Below are 12,508 nucleotides of genomic sequence, written 5' to 3' on the forward strand. Positions count from 1 at the left end.
TAGCTTATTCTTTGCAAAGCCACCAAATATATTTATTCTGATGGCATTTGAAAAGCAAATAGCAAAATATTGTAAATGAATATTAACCTTTGCAAATGAATATAGTCTCATCTTGTCTGATAGTAGTGTAGTGTTAGAGCCAAGGATTATCCAAGCTAGTGTAACTGTAACCCTGATTATCAGGTATCCTCCAACTGTTTTTAGATTGCTGGAACACATTTACCACAATGCCATCATTGTTTGAGACAATTAACTATTGTTTCATATCTGGGAGTGTTACAGCAGTTTCTACACCCTGAGCTGATTATTCTCATCGTATCATTGATCAGCTTGTCAGTAAGTTTTATACATGATTGCTATAGCAGACTGGAGAACATTTTGCCTTTGATATGTAACAGATTTCTGTTAACCTTTAATTTAATGTTAAACTATATTTTTATTAAAAAGAAAATTATATAGTTAAAATATTGTTTCTGTATTCTTAGTAAGTTAGCTGTGGGTTGGTACAGAGTCACAGCACATTTATAGAGAACCATTGTTTTCAGAGAAGAGTCTACATGTCTTGGACAGAGCTAATAGATTTCAAGTGGGTCTTAATTATTCGAGAACTGCTGAGGAAGCCATTTGTTTTTAATCAAAGGCACTTAAGCCTCTTGGACAGAAATGAGGTCAGAGATTGTTATGGATACAGAATGGTTTTGAAAAAGGAACATAATTTTGGTAGAAATAAAACTGATGGTCACGTGGTTTCCAAGAATTGGGACACACCTTGGTGATGATGTAACAGTCACATGATTTGGAGAAATATATTACCGAATTCAGACATTTGAGTTCAGTTTGTTTCGTCTTGGAGTTCACAGAAGTTGTGACACACAAGGGTTGAAACCTTGTAAAAGACAAGGTTGAGTTACAGTGACCAGAATTGGTGCTGTTTGTTGTGTTTGAATTAATGAAGACCACTTTGTTGTCTCTTTGGAAAAGAGGACAGAATTTTACTGGTTCTATCTTTGTGTTTGGCCACTTTATTTAACCCTTGTCTGGTTTGTGACTTCATCGTGGAAGAAGATAACCACATTTGTTTAACGCTTGTCTGGGTTTGTGAATTCATTGTGGAAGAAAATAGCCATATTCACTGTCTTTGAGAAGAGGGCAGATTCTTGGTGTGGAAAACATAATTGTGAGTAAAAGAGGCCTGAAGATATAATGTTAAAAAGTGATTCATAATTATTTCTGAACCAAGAATTTAAGACCTTCAAGCAAGACTAAAATGATGCTGAACTTTTAAAGATTGAATTTTTGGAGTGGGACTTTGAATTATACACACATACACACACATAGCGGCCAATGCCACTGGCCAACATTGGAAATGGCCATCAAACATGGCAACTGGCAAATCATTGTGTGGCCTGAAATACCTGTTTCCATAAGCCACCAGCAGAGTGGTGAAACTGGCCAATCACCGCTAGTGAAACACAGGGGGCCCAATCAGGGCACAGGCATCAAAGGTAACCAATCAGCAGCCAGTCCACTCAAGCCACGCCGTGGTGGTGATGCAGCCAAGCTGACTATAAAAGGCAGAACTGCCACTGAATAACTCAGTGTTGAATGCACTTTACTGGTGTGTGTGTCTTTCATCTCCTTCGGATTTGAGCTACAGCCTCAGGGCTATAACCATGAGCTATAACCTAGCTATAGTGTCCTTCCTTTAGTGGAGAGCCCAACTGGTCCACAATGCACTTTGGACCTGAAGATGTAAGAGTAACCTGTGATCAATGTCGTAGCGTTGAAGCTGCCTGGCTTCTGGATGTCACAACCACAGGTGTAGTTCCAGCAAGCCGAGGTGCTACTACCAACTACTATCATCGGCTTCCTCCAGCAGGCCCCAGAACAAGGAAGGTATGTGGCCATCAAAGAGCTGTTAACCCGCACTTTTGGGCTCACAAAGCATGAGTGCACTGTCTGACTGTTGCATATCAACAGTCTGGGGGTCAGGGCTCCTTCTGCCCTCATGAGCAACATGCTCACTTTCAATAATGGCCAGACCTCCTGCCAACTGTTCCAGCAGATCTCCCTGGAGCGGCTGCCCGAGGACATATGATTGCTTATCACAGAAGACCTTGATGACCCCAGGAAGGTGGCTGCCTGAGCAGACTTGCTAAGGGCTGCAAAGAGGGATGCCTGCGCTTTGCTCGAGCAGGTGACAACACTGCATCAACAGTCCCCAGCCAGGAAGACCACCGACTGACCGTCCAACTGACTGACCACCTGAACGCGACGCCCCACCGGAGAGCAGTACTGTTTATATCACAGACAGTGGGGTTCCGAGGTCCTTCGATGCCGCTCCCCATGTATGTTCCAGGGAAATGACCAGGTCGGCAGACATTAATGGCTGTGACGACTGGCCAACTGCATAGCCTGCTACACATTCAAGATTCCCTGTTGGGCCGACGTTTTTTGGTGGACAATGGGACACAATACAGTTTCATTCCCCCCAACCAGCCTGGAGGCCCGCAGCGGCAAAGTGGGCCAGGAGCTACAAGTGGCAAATGGCTCCAACATCTGAATATTCAGCACCCACACCATTCCCCTACACTTTGGGGACAGACAATTCACTTGGAAGTTTATGGTGGTGGCATGCAACAACCATTTCTGGGTGCATATTTCCTGCCAGCCAACTCTATCCTGGTGGATATCAAGTGACATCAGCTGTTGTATGCCCGGACATTTCATTCACTCTCGCTCAAGGGTGCTGAACTCACCAGCCCCCACCTGCACTCAGTGAGTACTGCCGATAACAAATTCACCAGGTCCTAGCAGAATTCCCCTCCATCACCATGCTTCACTTCCATCTGGCAGAACAAAAACATGGGATGATACATCAAATTGATACAGAGGGGCCTCCCCTCCACGTAAAGGCACGGCATCTTCGCCCCCCACCCCCAAGAAACTCAACCTAGCCAGGAACAAGATCAAAAAGATGGAGGAATTCGACATTGTGCAATGCTCTGATAGCCCTTTAGCCTCTGTTCTCTACATGGTCCCCAAGGCAGTGGGTGGTTGGAGGCCATGTGGAGACTACCACCACATCAACAAGGCCACCATACTGGACAGATATCCCGTACCCCATATCCAAGACTTCACTGCTAACCTGCAAGGGGCACGGATATTCTCAAGGGTGGACCTCATCAGAGGCTATCAGCAGATCCTGGTACACCCCGAAGACATCCCAAACACCGCCATCATAACCCCCTTTGGATTGTTTGAATTTCTCCGCATGCCCTGATCACTGGTTCTGGGAGGGGTCGTGTAGCGGCCTGTGCCTTGCGCTGACACAGGAAATGGCCGTCAAATGCAGTGACCTGCAAAGCAGAGGCAGATGGATGCAGTGGGCTGGGATCTGCATTTTGCCTTCGTCTACCTCAACAACATTTTAATCACCAGACACACCCACACGAAGCACGCCGCCCACTTAAAACAATTATCCTCCAGGATGAGCGATTTCAGCCTAACCAGCAACCCAGCCAAGTGCCAGTTTGGCCAAGAAACTATTGTCTTCCTTGGCCATTGAATTGACCAACATGGAGCCAGACCATTACCCACTAAGGTGAACGCTCTTTCCCCATGCCATCGATAGTGAATGGACTACAAGAGTTTGCAGGTATGGTAAACTTTTATCACTGCTTCATACCTGTAACGGCCCGCATATTTTCCCTCATGGCACAACCCAGTAAAAACTAGCAATGGACCCAGGAGACAACCAAGGCCTTGCAGGCCACCAAAAACACCCTAGCAAATGCCACCCTCGTGCCCCTGCTGACAGATGCCCTGACTGCCCTCACGACAGACACCTCCAGCACAGCGGTCAGGGGTGTACTTGAACAACTGGTGAATGGACAATGGCAACCACTGGCCTTTTGCAGTAAACACCTCAGGCCACCAGAGCTCGAGTACAGAGCCTTTGATAGAGAACTATTAGCCTTATACCTGGCAATTTGGCACTTTCATTATTTCCTGAGGGCCGGAAGTTCAAAATTTACATGGACCACAAACCCCTTACCTTTGCCTTCAGTAAGGTGTTAGATCTGTGGTTATCCAGGCAACAGCGGAACCTGTCCTACATTTCCGAATTTACAACGGACATGAACACATAGCTGGCACATCCAACATGGTAGCCAACGTCCTATCCCATCCAGCTTTGTGGCCCTAGCTGATGTGCAGCAAGCAGACCCTGACATTCTGACGTACCAGACAGCACTCACCGACTTACAACTGGAGGACGTCAAGATCACCCCCGGCAATTGCACGCTGCTCTGCAACATACCTTGATGGGTAGACCTCACTCTGTCATTCCAGCTACATGGAAGAGATGGGTTTTTAACTCGGTCCACAACTTGGCTCACCCCACCATCAGAGCTACAGTAAAAATGGTGGCGAACATATATGTCTGTCATGGCCTCCGCAAAGAGGTTGCCTGTGGGCCGGACTTGTACTCAATACCAGTCATCCAAAATCCAGACATATCAAAGCTCCACTACAGACATTCGAGCCAGCACATCGCCGCTTCAGCCACGTGCACATTGACATTGTGGGGCCCCTATCTGTATCTAGAGGTGTACACACTACTTTCTCACAATGGTTGACTGGATGACCAGATGGCCAGAGGCAGTGCCACTATCTGAGGCTTCCACAGAAGCATGTGCATGGGTTTTACTCAACATTTACATCGGACGGAGTCCCAATTCACTTCCAGTCTGTGGTCCGCCTTAGCCCACGCCCTGGGGAACCAACTCCACCACACCACGGCGTATCACCCTCAGGTTAATGGGTTGGTGGAGATGTTCCACAGACACCTTAAGGAAGCCTTAATTGTTCAACTTACTGGACCTAACTGGGCCAACGAACCTCCTTGGGTCCTGTTAGGCATCCACTCCACACCCAAGGAGGACCTTGAGGCATCATCTGTCAAGTTTGTCTATGGCGCACCCCTAGTTATACCTGGTGAATTTGTGATAACCCCTGAGGACTTGGGGAGCCCCCCGTGATCACATTGTCCTGACTATGTAAGCCCATAGGCATTCTGGCCCCGCTAAACCTAGACCCCACGGCCAACCTTGCACTTAGGTCCTAAAGAACTTTACTGACTGTAAATACATGTTTGTTCAGCATGGGGTTCACTGCCCACCTCTACAGTAGCTTTAAGAGGGGCCATACCATTTCCAACAGACACAACAACTCCACCTGTTGTCTCCTGGGTCCATTGTGTTTTGGACATTGATGGCAGGGAAAAGACTTTCACACTCGACCGGTTGAAACCGGCCTACTTGGACTTTGACCAGCCCATCACTCACCTGACTCCATGGCGCATGGATTGGCCTCCTAAAAACAGTGCCTTGATCACTGGTTCTGGGAGGGGTCGAGAAGCGGCCTGCACCTTGCGCCGACACAGGAAATGGCCGTCAAATGCAGCGACCTGCAAAGCATCGTGCAGGCTGAAACATCCATTTCCATAGGCTGCCGTCAGAGTGGTGAAATTGGCCAATCACTGCCAGTGGATCGCAGGAGGCCCAATTAGCCTGGGCATCTGAAGTAACCAATCGGTAGCTGGCCTGCTCAAGCCATGTCGCCGTGGTGACGTGGCCGAGCAGACTATAAAAGGCAGAGCTACCACTGAATAAACTCAGAGTCGAATACACTCTACTGGTGTGTGTGTCTTTTTTCTCCTGCGGATTCGAGCTACAACCTTAGGGCTATAACCAAGAGCTCTAACCTCACTGACAAAAGACAAAGGAGGAAAAACCCAACACCCAACCCCAACCAACCAATTTTCCCTTGCAACCGCTGCAACCGTGTCTGCCTGTCCCGCATCGGACTTGTCAGCCACAAACGAGCCTGCAGGTGACATGGACATTACCCCTCCATAAATCTTCATCCGCTAAGCCAAGCCAAAGAACCTAGTTGTAGTCGTAGCAACCTCACTACACGCATACATTTACTTTTGCGCATTGAGGGGTTAAGTAAGTTTAGAGATAAGTAAGAAATGTTATGTTATTAATAGTTTTTAAAAAAAACTAATATTTTGAATTTGCCATTGTTTGGTGAATTTTTCATTGCTGTTCCCATGTCAGTGCTAACAAAAACCCTTTAATCCCAAACATAATTAAAAGGGTTATAACAGATAGCAGAGGCGCTTGCATTAAGCGCCAGTGCATCTGAGCTTCTCTCCCTCATGTTGTTCTCTAGGATGCTGTTTCTGTACCATAATGTTCTCGCATCAACCCTCTTTTCAATCTTCTTCAGCATGATGCTGAACCAAGCCATGAAAGATCTCAACAATGAAGATGCTGTTTACATCCGGTACCGCACGGATGGGAGTCTTCAATCTGAGGCGCCTGCAAGCTCACACCAAGACACAAGAGAAACTTGACCCTGAACTACTCTTTGCAAACGATGCCGCTTTAGTTGCCCATTCAGAGCCAGCTCTTCAGCGCTTGACGTCCTGTTTTGCGGAAACTGCCAAAATGTTTGGCCTGGAAGTCAGCCTGAAGAAAACTGAGGTCCTCCATCAGCCAGCTCCCCACCATGACTACCAGCCCCCCCACATCTCCATCGGGCACACAAAACTCAAAACGGTCAACCAGTTTACCTATCTCGGCTGCACCATTTCATCAGATGCAAGGATCGACAACGAAATAGACAACAGACTCGCCAAGGCAAATAGCGCCTTTGGAAGACTACACAAAAGAGTCTGGAAAAACAACCAACTGAAAAACCTCACAAAGATAAGCGTATACAGAGCCGCTGTCATACCCACACTCCTGTTTGGCTCCGAATCATGGGTCCACTACCGGCATCACCTGCGGCTCCTAGAACGCTTCCACCAGCGTTGTCTCCGCTCCATCCTCAACATTCATTGGAGCGACTTCATCCCTAACGTCGAAGTACTCGAGATGGCAGAGGTCGACAGCATCGAGTCCACGCTGCTGAAGATCCAGCTGCGCTGGGTGGGTCACGTCTCCAGAATGGAGGACCTTCGCCTTCCGAAGATCGTGTTATATGGCGAGCTCTCCACTGGCCACCGTGACAGAGGTGCACCAAAGAAAAGATACAAGGACTGCCTAAAGAAATCTCTTGGTGCCTGCCACATTGACCACTGCCAGTGGGCTGATATCGTCTCAAACCATGCATCTTGGCGCCTCACAGTTTGGCGGGCAGCAACCTCCTTTGAAGAAGACCGCAGAGCCCACCTCACTAACAAAAGGCAAAGGAGGAAAAACCCAACACCCAACCCCAACCAACCAATTTTCCCCTGCAGCCGCTGCAACCGTGTCTGCCTGTCCCGCATCGGACTTGTCAGCCACAAACGAGCCTGCAGCTGACGTGGACATTTACCCCCTCCATAAATCTTCGTCCGCGAAGCCAAGCCAAAGAAGAATAGAATATAGGAAGTAAAGTTAGTATGAATGAAATAAAGAATAATAAACTAGACCTGAGGAAGTTAAGTAAGTGCTGAATAGGGATGAATTCCGATAAGAGTGTGAGGAAGGGTTACGCAAGTATAATAGAAGAAGGGTCTTATAGTGATAGAAAGAATTAGCAAATTCTGCATATAGAATTAGTAAGTCCTGGGGGTTGAGATGTTTGAATAAGAACAAAGGAAGATTCATGAATAAGGACAATGACATGATGGAACCCAGACAGGATACCCCATGGTCTTACAGAAACTGCACGTAGGCCAATCCAGGAGGCAGAAGAATGTTAAGGGGGTGAGGGTATCTCTACACTGAAATGAACTGTATAAAAGTTGGGTGAGCCCCAGTATGTGTGTGTATTCCCAGGGTAAGGGGAAACACCCAACTTTGCACTGTTTTACAATAAATGTTCTTTGTTCTCAATTTTTGTCTCGAGCAAAATCTGTGAAGGTACTTCTGTTTCTCACAATAACAAAACTGGCCTTTCAGCCTGAATCTTCACCAACCTTCAAGCACTCATTTTTTTTATTCTCATTGTATCTTTACCATTTTTATTTACCCACATTCCTATTAGTTCATTCAACACCTCCCAACACCAAAAATTGGACCACTCATCTGTGCGCTCAAGGCGATTCATAATAGTAGATTATCCTGCCAATCTAACACAGTTCTTCAGCTTTAAATTGTGTTCAAGAACACTATGAAATTGATATTGGGCAAACTAATGGGTCTGGATTAATTGGAATGAATCAGGGACATTAAAATCTTAGCTGCATTGGGTTTCAAGTACCAGTTCTGGAAATAGCACACTGTCACACTGAAATCTCTTTAGACTGCACATTCTCCTACCTCAAGGGAGGACTTGCGTATTGCAATCAATATACTGCATTAAGCACATTGATAAATCTGAACTCAAAACTAAATATGATCTCCTTCTTACTTCTATTCAAACTCAACTCCTCAAGACTAAACTGTACAGTTCTTGAATTTACTCAAGATAAAACTTCAGTTTCGGTAGAAACTGGGATAGCCTATCTCTCAGCTGGAGATAGTGGCAGCTATTAACTCTTTCCAGTTCAGCAAAAGTCCTGGTCCAGATGGATTCCCAGTGGAGTTCTATATATCTTTTTCCCACTTACTGATACCCTATTTAGACTCTGTCTTTGCTCAATCTTCAAGTAGTGGAAAGTTGTTGCAAACTTTTTATGATACTTAAAAAGAATAATGATCCTCTCGACTGTTCCTCTTACAGACCAATTTCCTTCTAAATTTTGATACCAAGATTTTGTCTATGATCCTGGCCTCTAGATTAGAGAATGTTATACCTCTAATTATTTCTGAGGATCAAACAGGATTCATTAAAGGATGTTACTCACAATTCAATATTCAACATCTTTTAGGTATTCTTTACTCTTCCACAGTCTCATATTCTGAATGTAGCATCTCTTTAGATGCTGAAAAGGCATTTGATAGAGTGAAATGGGAATATTTATTTTGTGTGCTGGAGAAATTTAATCTAGGTTCTTGATTTATTAATTAGATTAAATTGATATAGCCATCCCCTAGAGCTTCAATTTTCTTTTAAAAAAAAATATTTTTATAATTTTCTCTAATTCAATTAAACCTTTTAAACTGCATCATGGAATCAAATAGAGTTGTCCTTAAGCTTTCTTCTATTTAATTTGGCTTTGAAATCATTAACGTTTGCTTTTTGGCAATCAGCAGAGATCTCTGGAATCTCTAGAGCTGGAAATATTCATAAGGTGTCTCTCCATGCTGATGATCTTTTGATATACATATCCAATTCTAACCATTCAATTCCTCCTATTTTTCTATTTCAAAGTCAATTTGGTCAGTTTTCAGGTTATAAATTAAATTTGCAGAAGAGTGAAATATTTGTCTTGAACTCTTTCTGCTCCTTTGATTCGTCTATCCCTTTTAAAATTGTTAAAAATAAATTGACTGTCTAGTCATTATTATTGCCAAAAGGTTTAATAATTTGTTTAAGAAAAAATTCCTTACCTTATTGAATTATGATAAGAAGTCCCTATCTCAATGTTCTCCTCTTTTGACGACTTTAATTGGATGTTCAACATTCATTGGAGCGACTTCATCACCAACATCGAAGATGGAAGAGGCCGACAGCATCGAATCCACGTTGCTGAAGATCCAACTGCGCTGGGTAGGTCACGTCCCCAGAATGGAGGACCATCGCCTTCCCAAGATCGTGTTATATGGCGAGCTCTCCACTGGCCACCGAGACAGAGGTGCACCAAAGAAGAGGTACAAGGACTGCCTAAAGAAATCTCTTGGTGCCTGCCACATTGACCACTGGAAGTGGGCTGATATCACCTCAAACCGTGTATCTTGGCGCCTCACAGTTCGGCGGGCAGCAACCTCCTTTGAAGAAGACCACAGAGCCCACCTCACTGACAAAAGACAAAGGAGGAAAAACCCAACACCCAACCCCAACCCACCAATTTTCCCTTGCAACCGCTGCAACCGTGTCTGCCTGTCCCGAATCGGACTTGTCAGCCACAAACGAGCCTGCAGCTGACGTGGACATTACCCCTCCATTAATCTTCGTCCGCGAAGCCAAGCCAAAGAATATTATCAAAATGAATATTTTGCCTAAATTCATAAGCATCTTTCAAATTTTACTGGTTTTTTTCTTAAATCCTTTTTTTGATTCATTAGATTCTCTCAACTCTTCTTTTGCTTGAAAAAACAAGTGCCTCCACATCAAAAAAAAAATTCCTTCAAAATACTAATATAAATGGAGGTTTGGCATTACCTACATTCAGATTTTATTATTAGGCAGTGAATATTAGATATATTACTATTTGGATTCATCAGAATGAATACCAAGGTACTTCAAGATGGATTGACCTAGAGATTAAGCCTGCTGAGAGGTACTCTCTCATTTTGATACTTGGAGAATCCTTGCCTTTTTTGGCTTCCAAGTTAACTGATAATTTAAAAGTCAGACACACTTGAGAATTTTGTTTCAATTTAGAAAACATTTTGGTTACCTTAGGTTTTTATTAATTGACCCTATTCTATATAATTCATTTTTTTTTTTTTACCTTGGGACCAAAATATCAGTTATAGTCAGTGGCTAAGCTTGGGTAGCCAAACTTTTCTAGATCTCTATATTAACCAACCTTTGGCTTCTTTTGAACAATTATCTATTAAATTTAAAATACCTAAACATCACTTTTTTCCTTATTTACAGATTAGCAGCTTCTTAAATTCTCCAACCTTGTGACTTCCACAGATTTTAACCTTATTTGGGAAGCACATAATTTTAAACCTAATCATACAGGATTGCTTTCTGCCCTTTATGAAAGATCTAGGGATAGTTCCCTGGGTGGTATAAGGAAAATATGGGAGCAAGAATTTCAACCACCATTTGCCAAAACTACATCGGATTCTATTTTGAAATGAGTTCATTCATCTTCTCTTTGTGCTAGGCATTCATTAATTCAATTTAAAGTAGTACATTGAGCGCACTTTTCTAAGGTTCAGTTAGTTAAATTTTATCCTAATGTGAAAAATGCATAAGAACGTATTTTGTATCATATATTTTGGCTATGTCCTTCTCTCTTTAATTTTGACAAGGGTATTTCGCACCTTATCTTAGTTCTTAATATTAGACTCCTAGACCTTTTATTGCTATTTTTGGAGTGAGTGTACCAATGGATTTAATACTAACTTTCACTATCCCATGTAGTGGCTTAGGCTTCCCTCATTGCTAGAAGGGCCATTTTGCTGGGATGGAAAGATGCTGTCCATCCCATACTCAATGGTTGTTGGATGTGATAGCATGTCTTTCTCTAGAAAAAAATTAGATGTTCTTCTATTGCAAGGGACCTTAACTTTCTTTCTCTTTGGGGTCCTTTTCTCAATTACTTTCAAAATTTGTAATTATCTCTGCTTTGTTTTTAATGACCTCATAGTTATTAGTAGTAAACTCCTTAACTTGGTCAGCAAACCTGATAGGCTGGGGTTTGATCCTTAGTTTAGGAATATATGTTTTTTATTTACTTTTTTTTAACCTTTAATAACATGGGTTCATATGTACCTTGTTCATTGCTGTTTGATAGTTGTAGCTTGATATTAATTTACTTTATTGTTATTACTATGTATTTTGCATATTTTAAAACCAATAAAAAGATTGAAAAGGAAGATCAATCTGAACATGGCAAACTTGCTCGTGTAAAGATTGAAAAGGATTGGTGCCAGGATAGAGCCTTGGGGCAGACCATTTCCATCCTCCAGAAATAGGTAGAGCTAGAATTTCAGTCAATCAACATGTTGTTAATAAGATTGACAGCTGAAGGCCTCTGATAGTTTCAGCAAGAACACAGAAAAGGTCAATTAATGCCACAACTGTTTTTAATTTGTTTTGAAATCTTGTTTCTAAATAATTTGTCGACTTTGGTACCTGTTTGTAGCAGTTACAATATTTCCTAAAGTAATTTGTTCCTTTGGGATTAATGTAACAAGTAATGCCCAAAGCTTATTTTTAGGTGAAGCTACTCATGAATGTAAAGATGAATTAAAGAGTGATGCGCCAATAGTATCGTAGGATATTGACCTCTGTGCTTGTTTTTTTTTTTCATTTTTAATTTTTTAAATTTTTCTCACTGTGATCCATATCAATCAAAATATACACAGTGGCATTTTCTCCCCTTTTTTCCCCCCCTACCTTCCCTCCCCCCTCCAAAACCCATTTAACGTTCAACATATACAATACAATAAAACCATAAAACAATGTCATTACACAATGAAAAATAAACAAGAAAAATGTGTCATCTACTTTTACACACTGGATCAGGTCATTTTGTCTTCTTCTCATTCTATCATTTTAGGGGGTGGAGGTCCGCGGTAGGCCCTCTCTGTTGTGTTCCATGCACGGTTCCCAAATGTATTCAAATAATGTGACTTTATTTTTTAAATTATGTTATTTTTTTCCAATGGAATACATTTATTCATTTCTATGTACCATTGCTGTACTCTCAGGCTCTCTTCTGATT

This window comes from Narcine bancroftii, chromosome 10, assembly GCF_036971445.1.
Source record: "Narcine bancroftii isolate sNarBan1 chromosome 10, sNarBan1.hap1, whole genome shotgun sequence".
NCBI lineage: Eukaryota > Metazoa > Chordata > Chondrichthyes > Torpediniformes > Narcinidae > Narcine > Narcine bancroftii.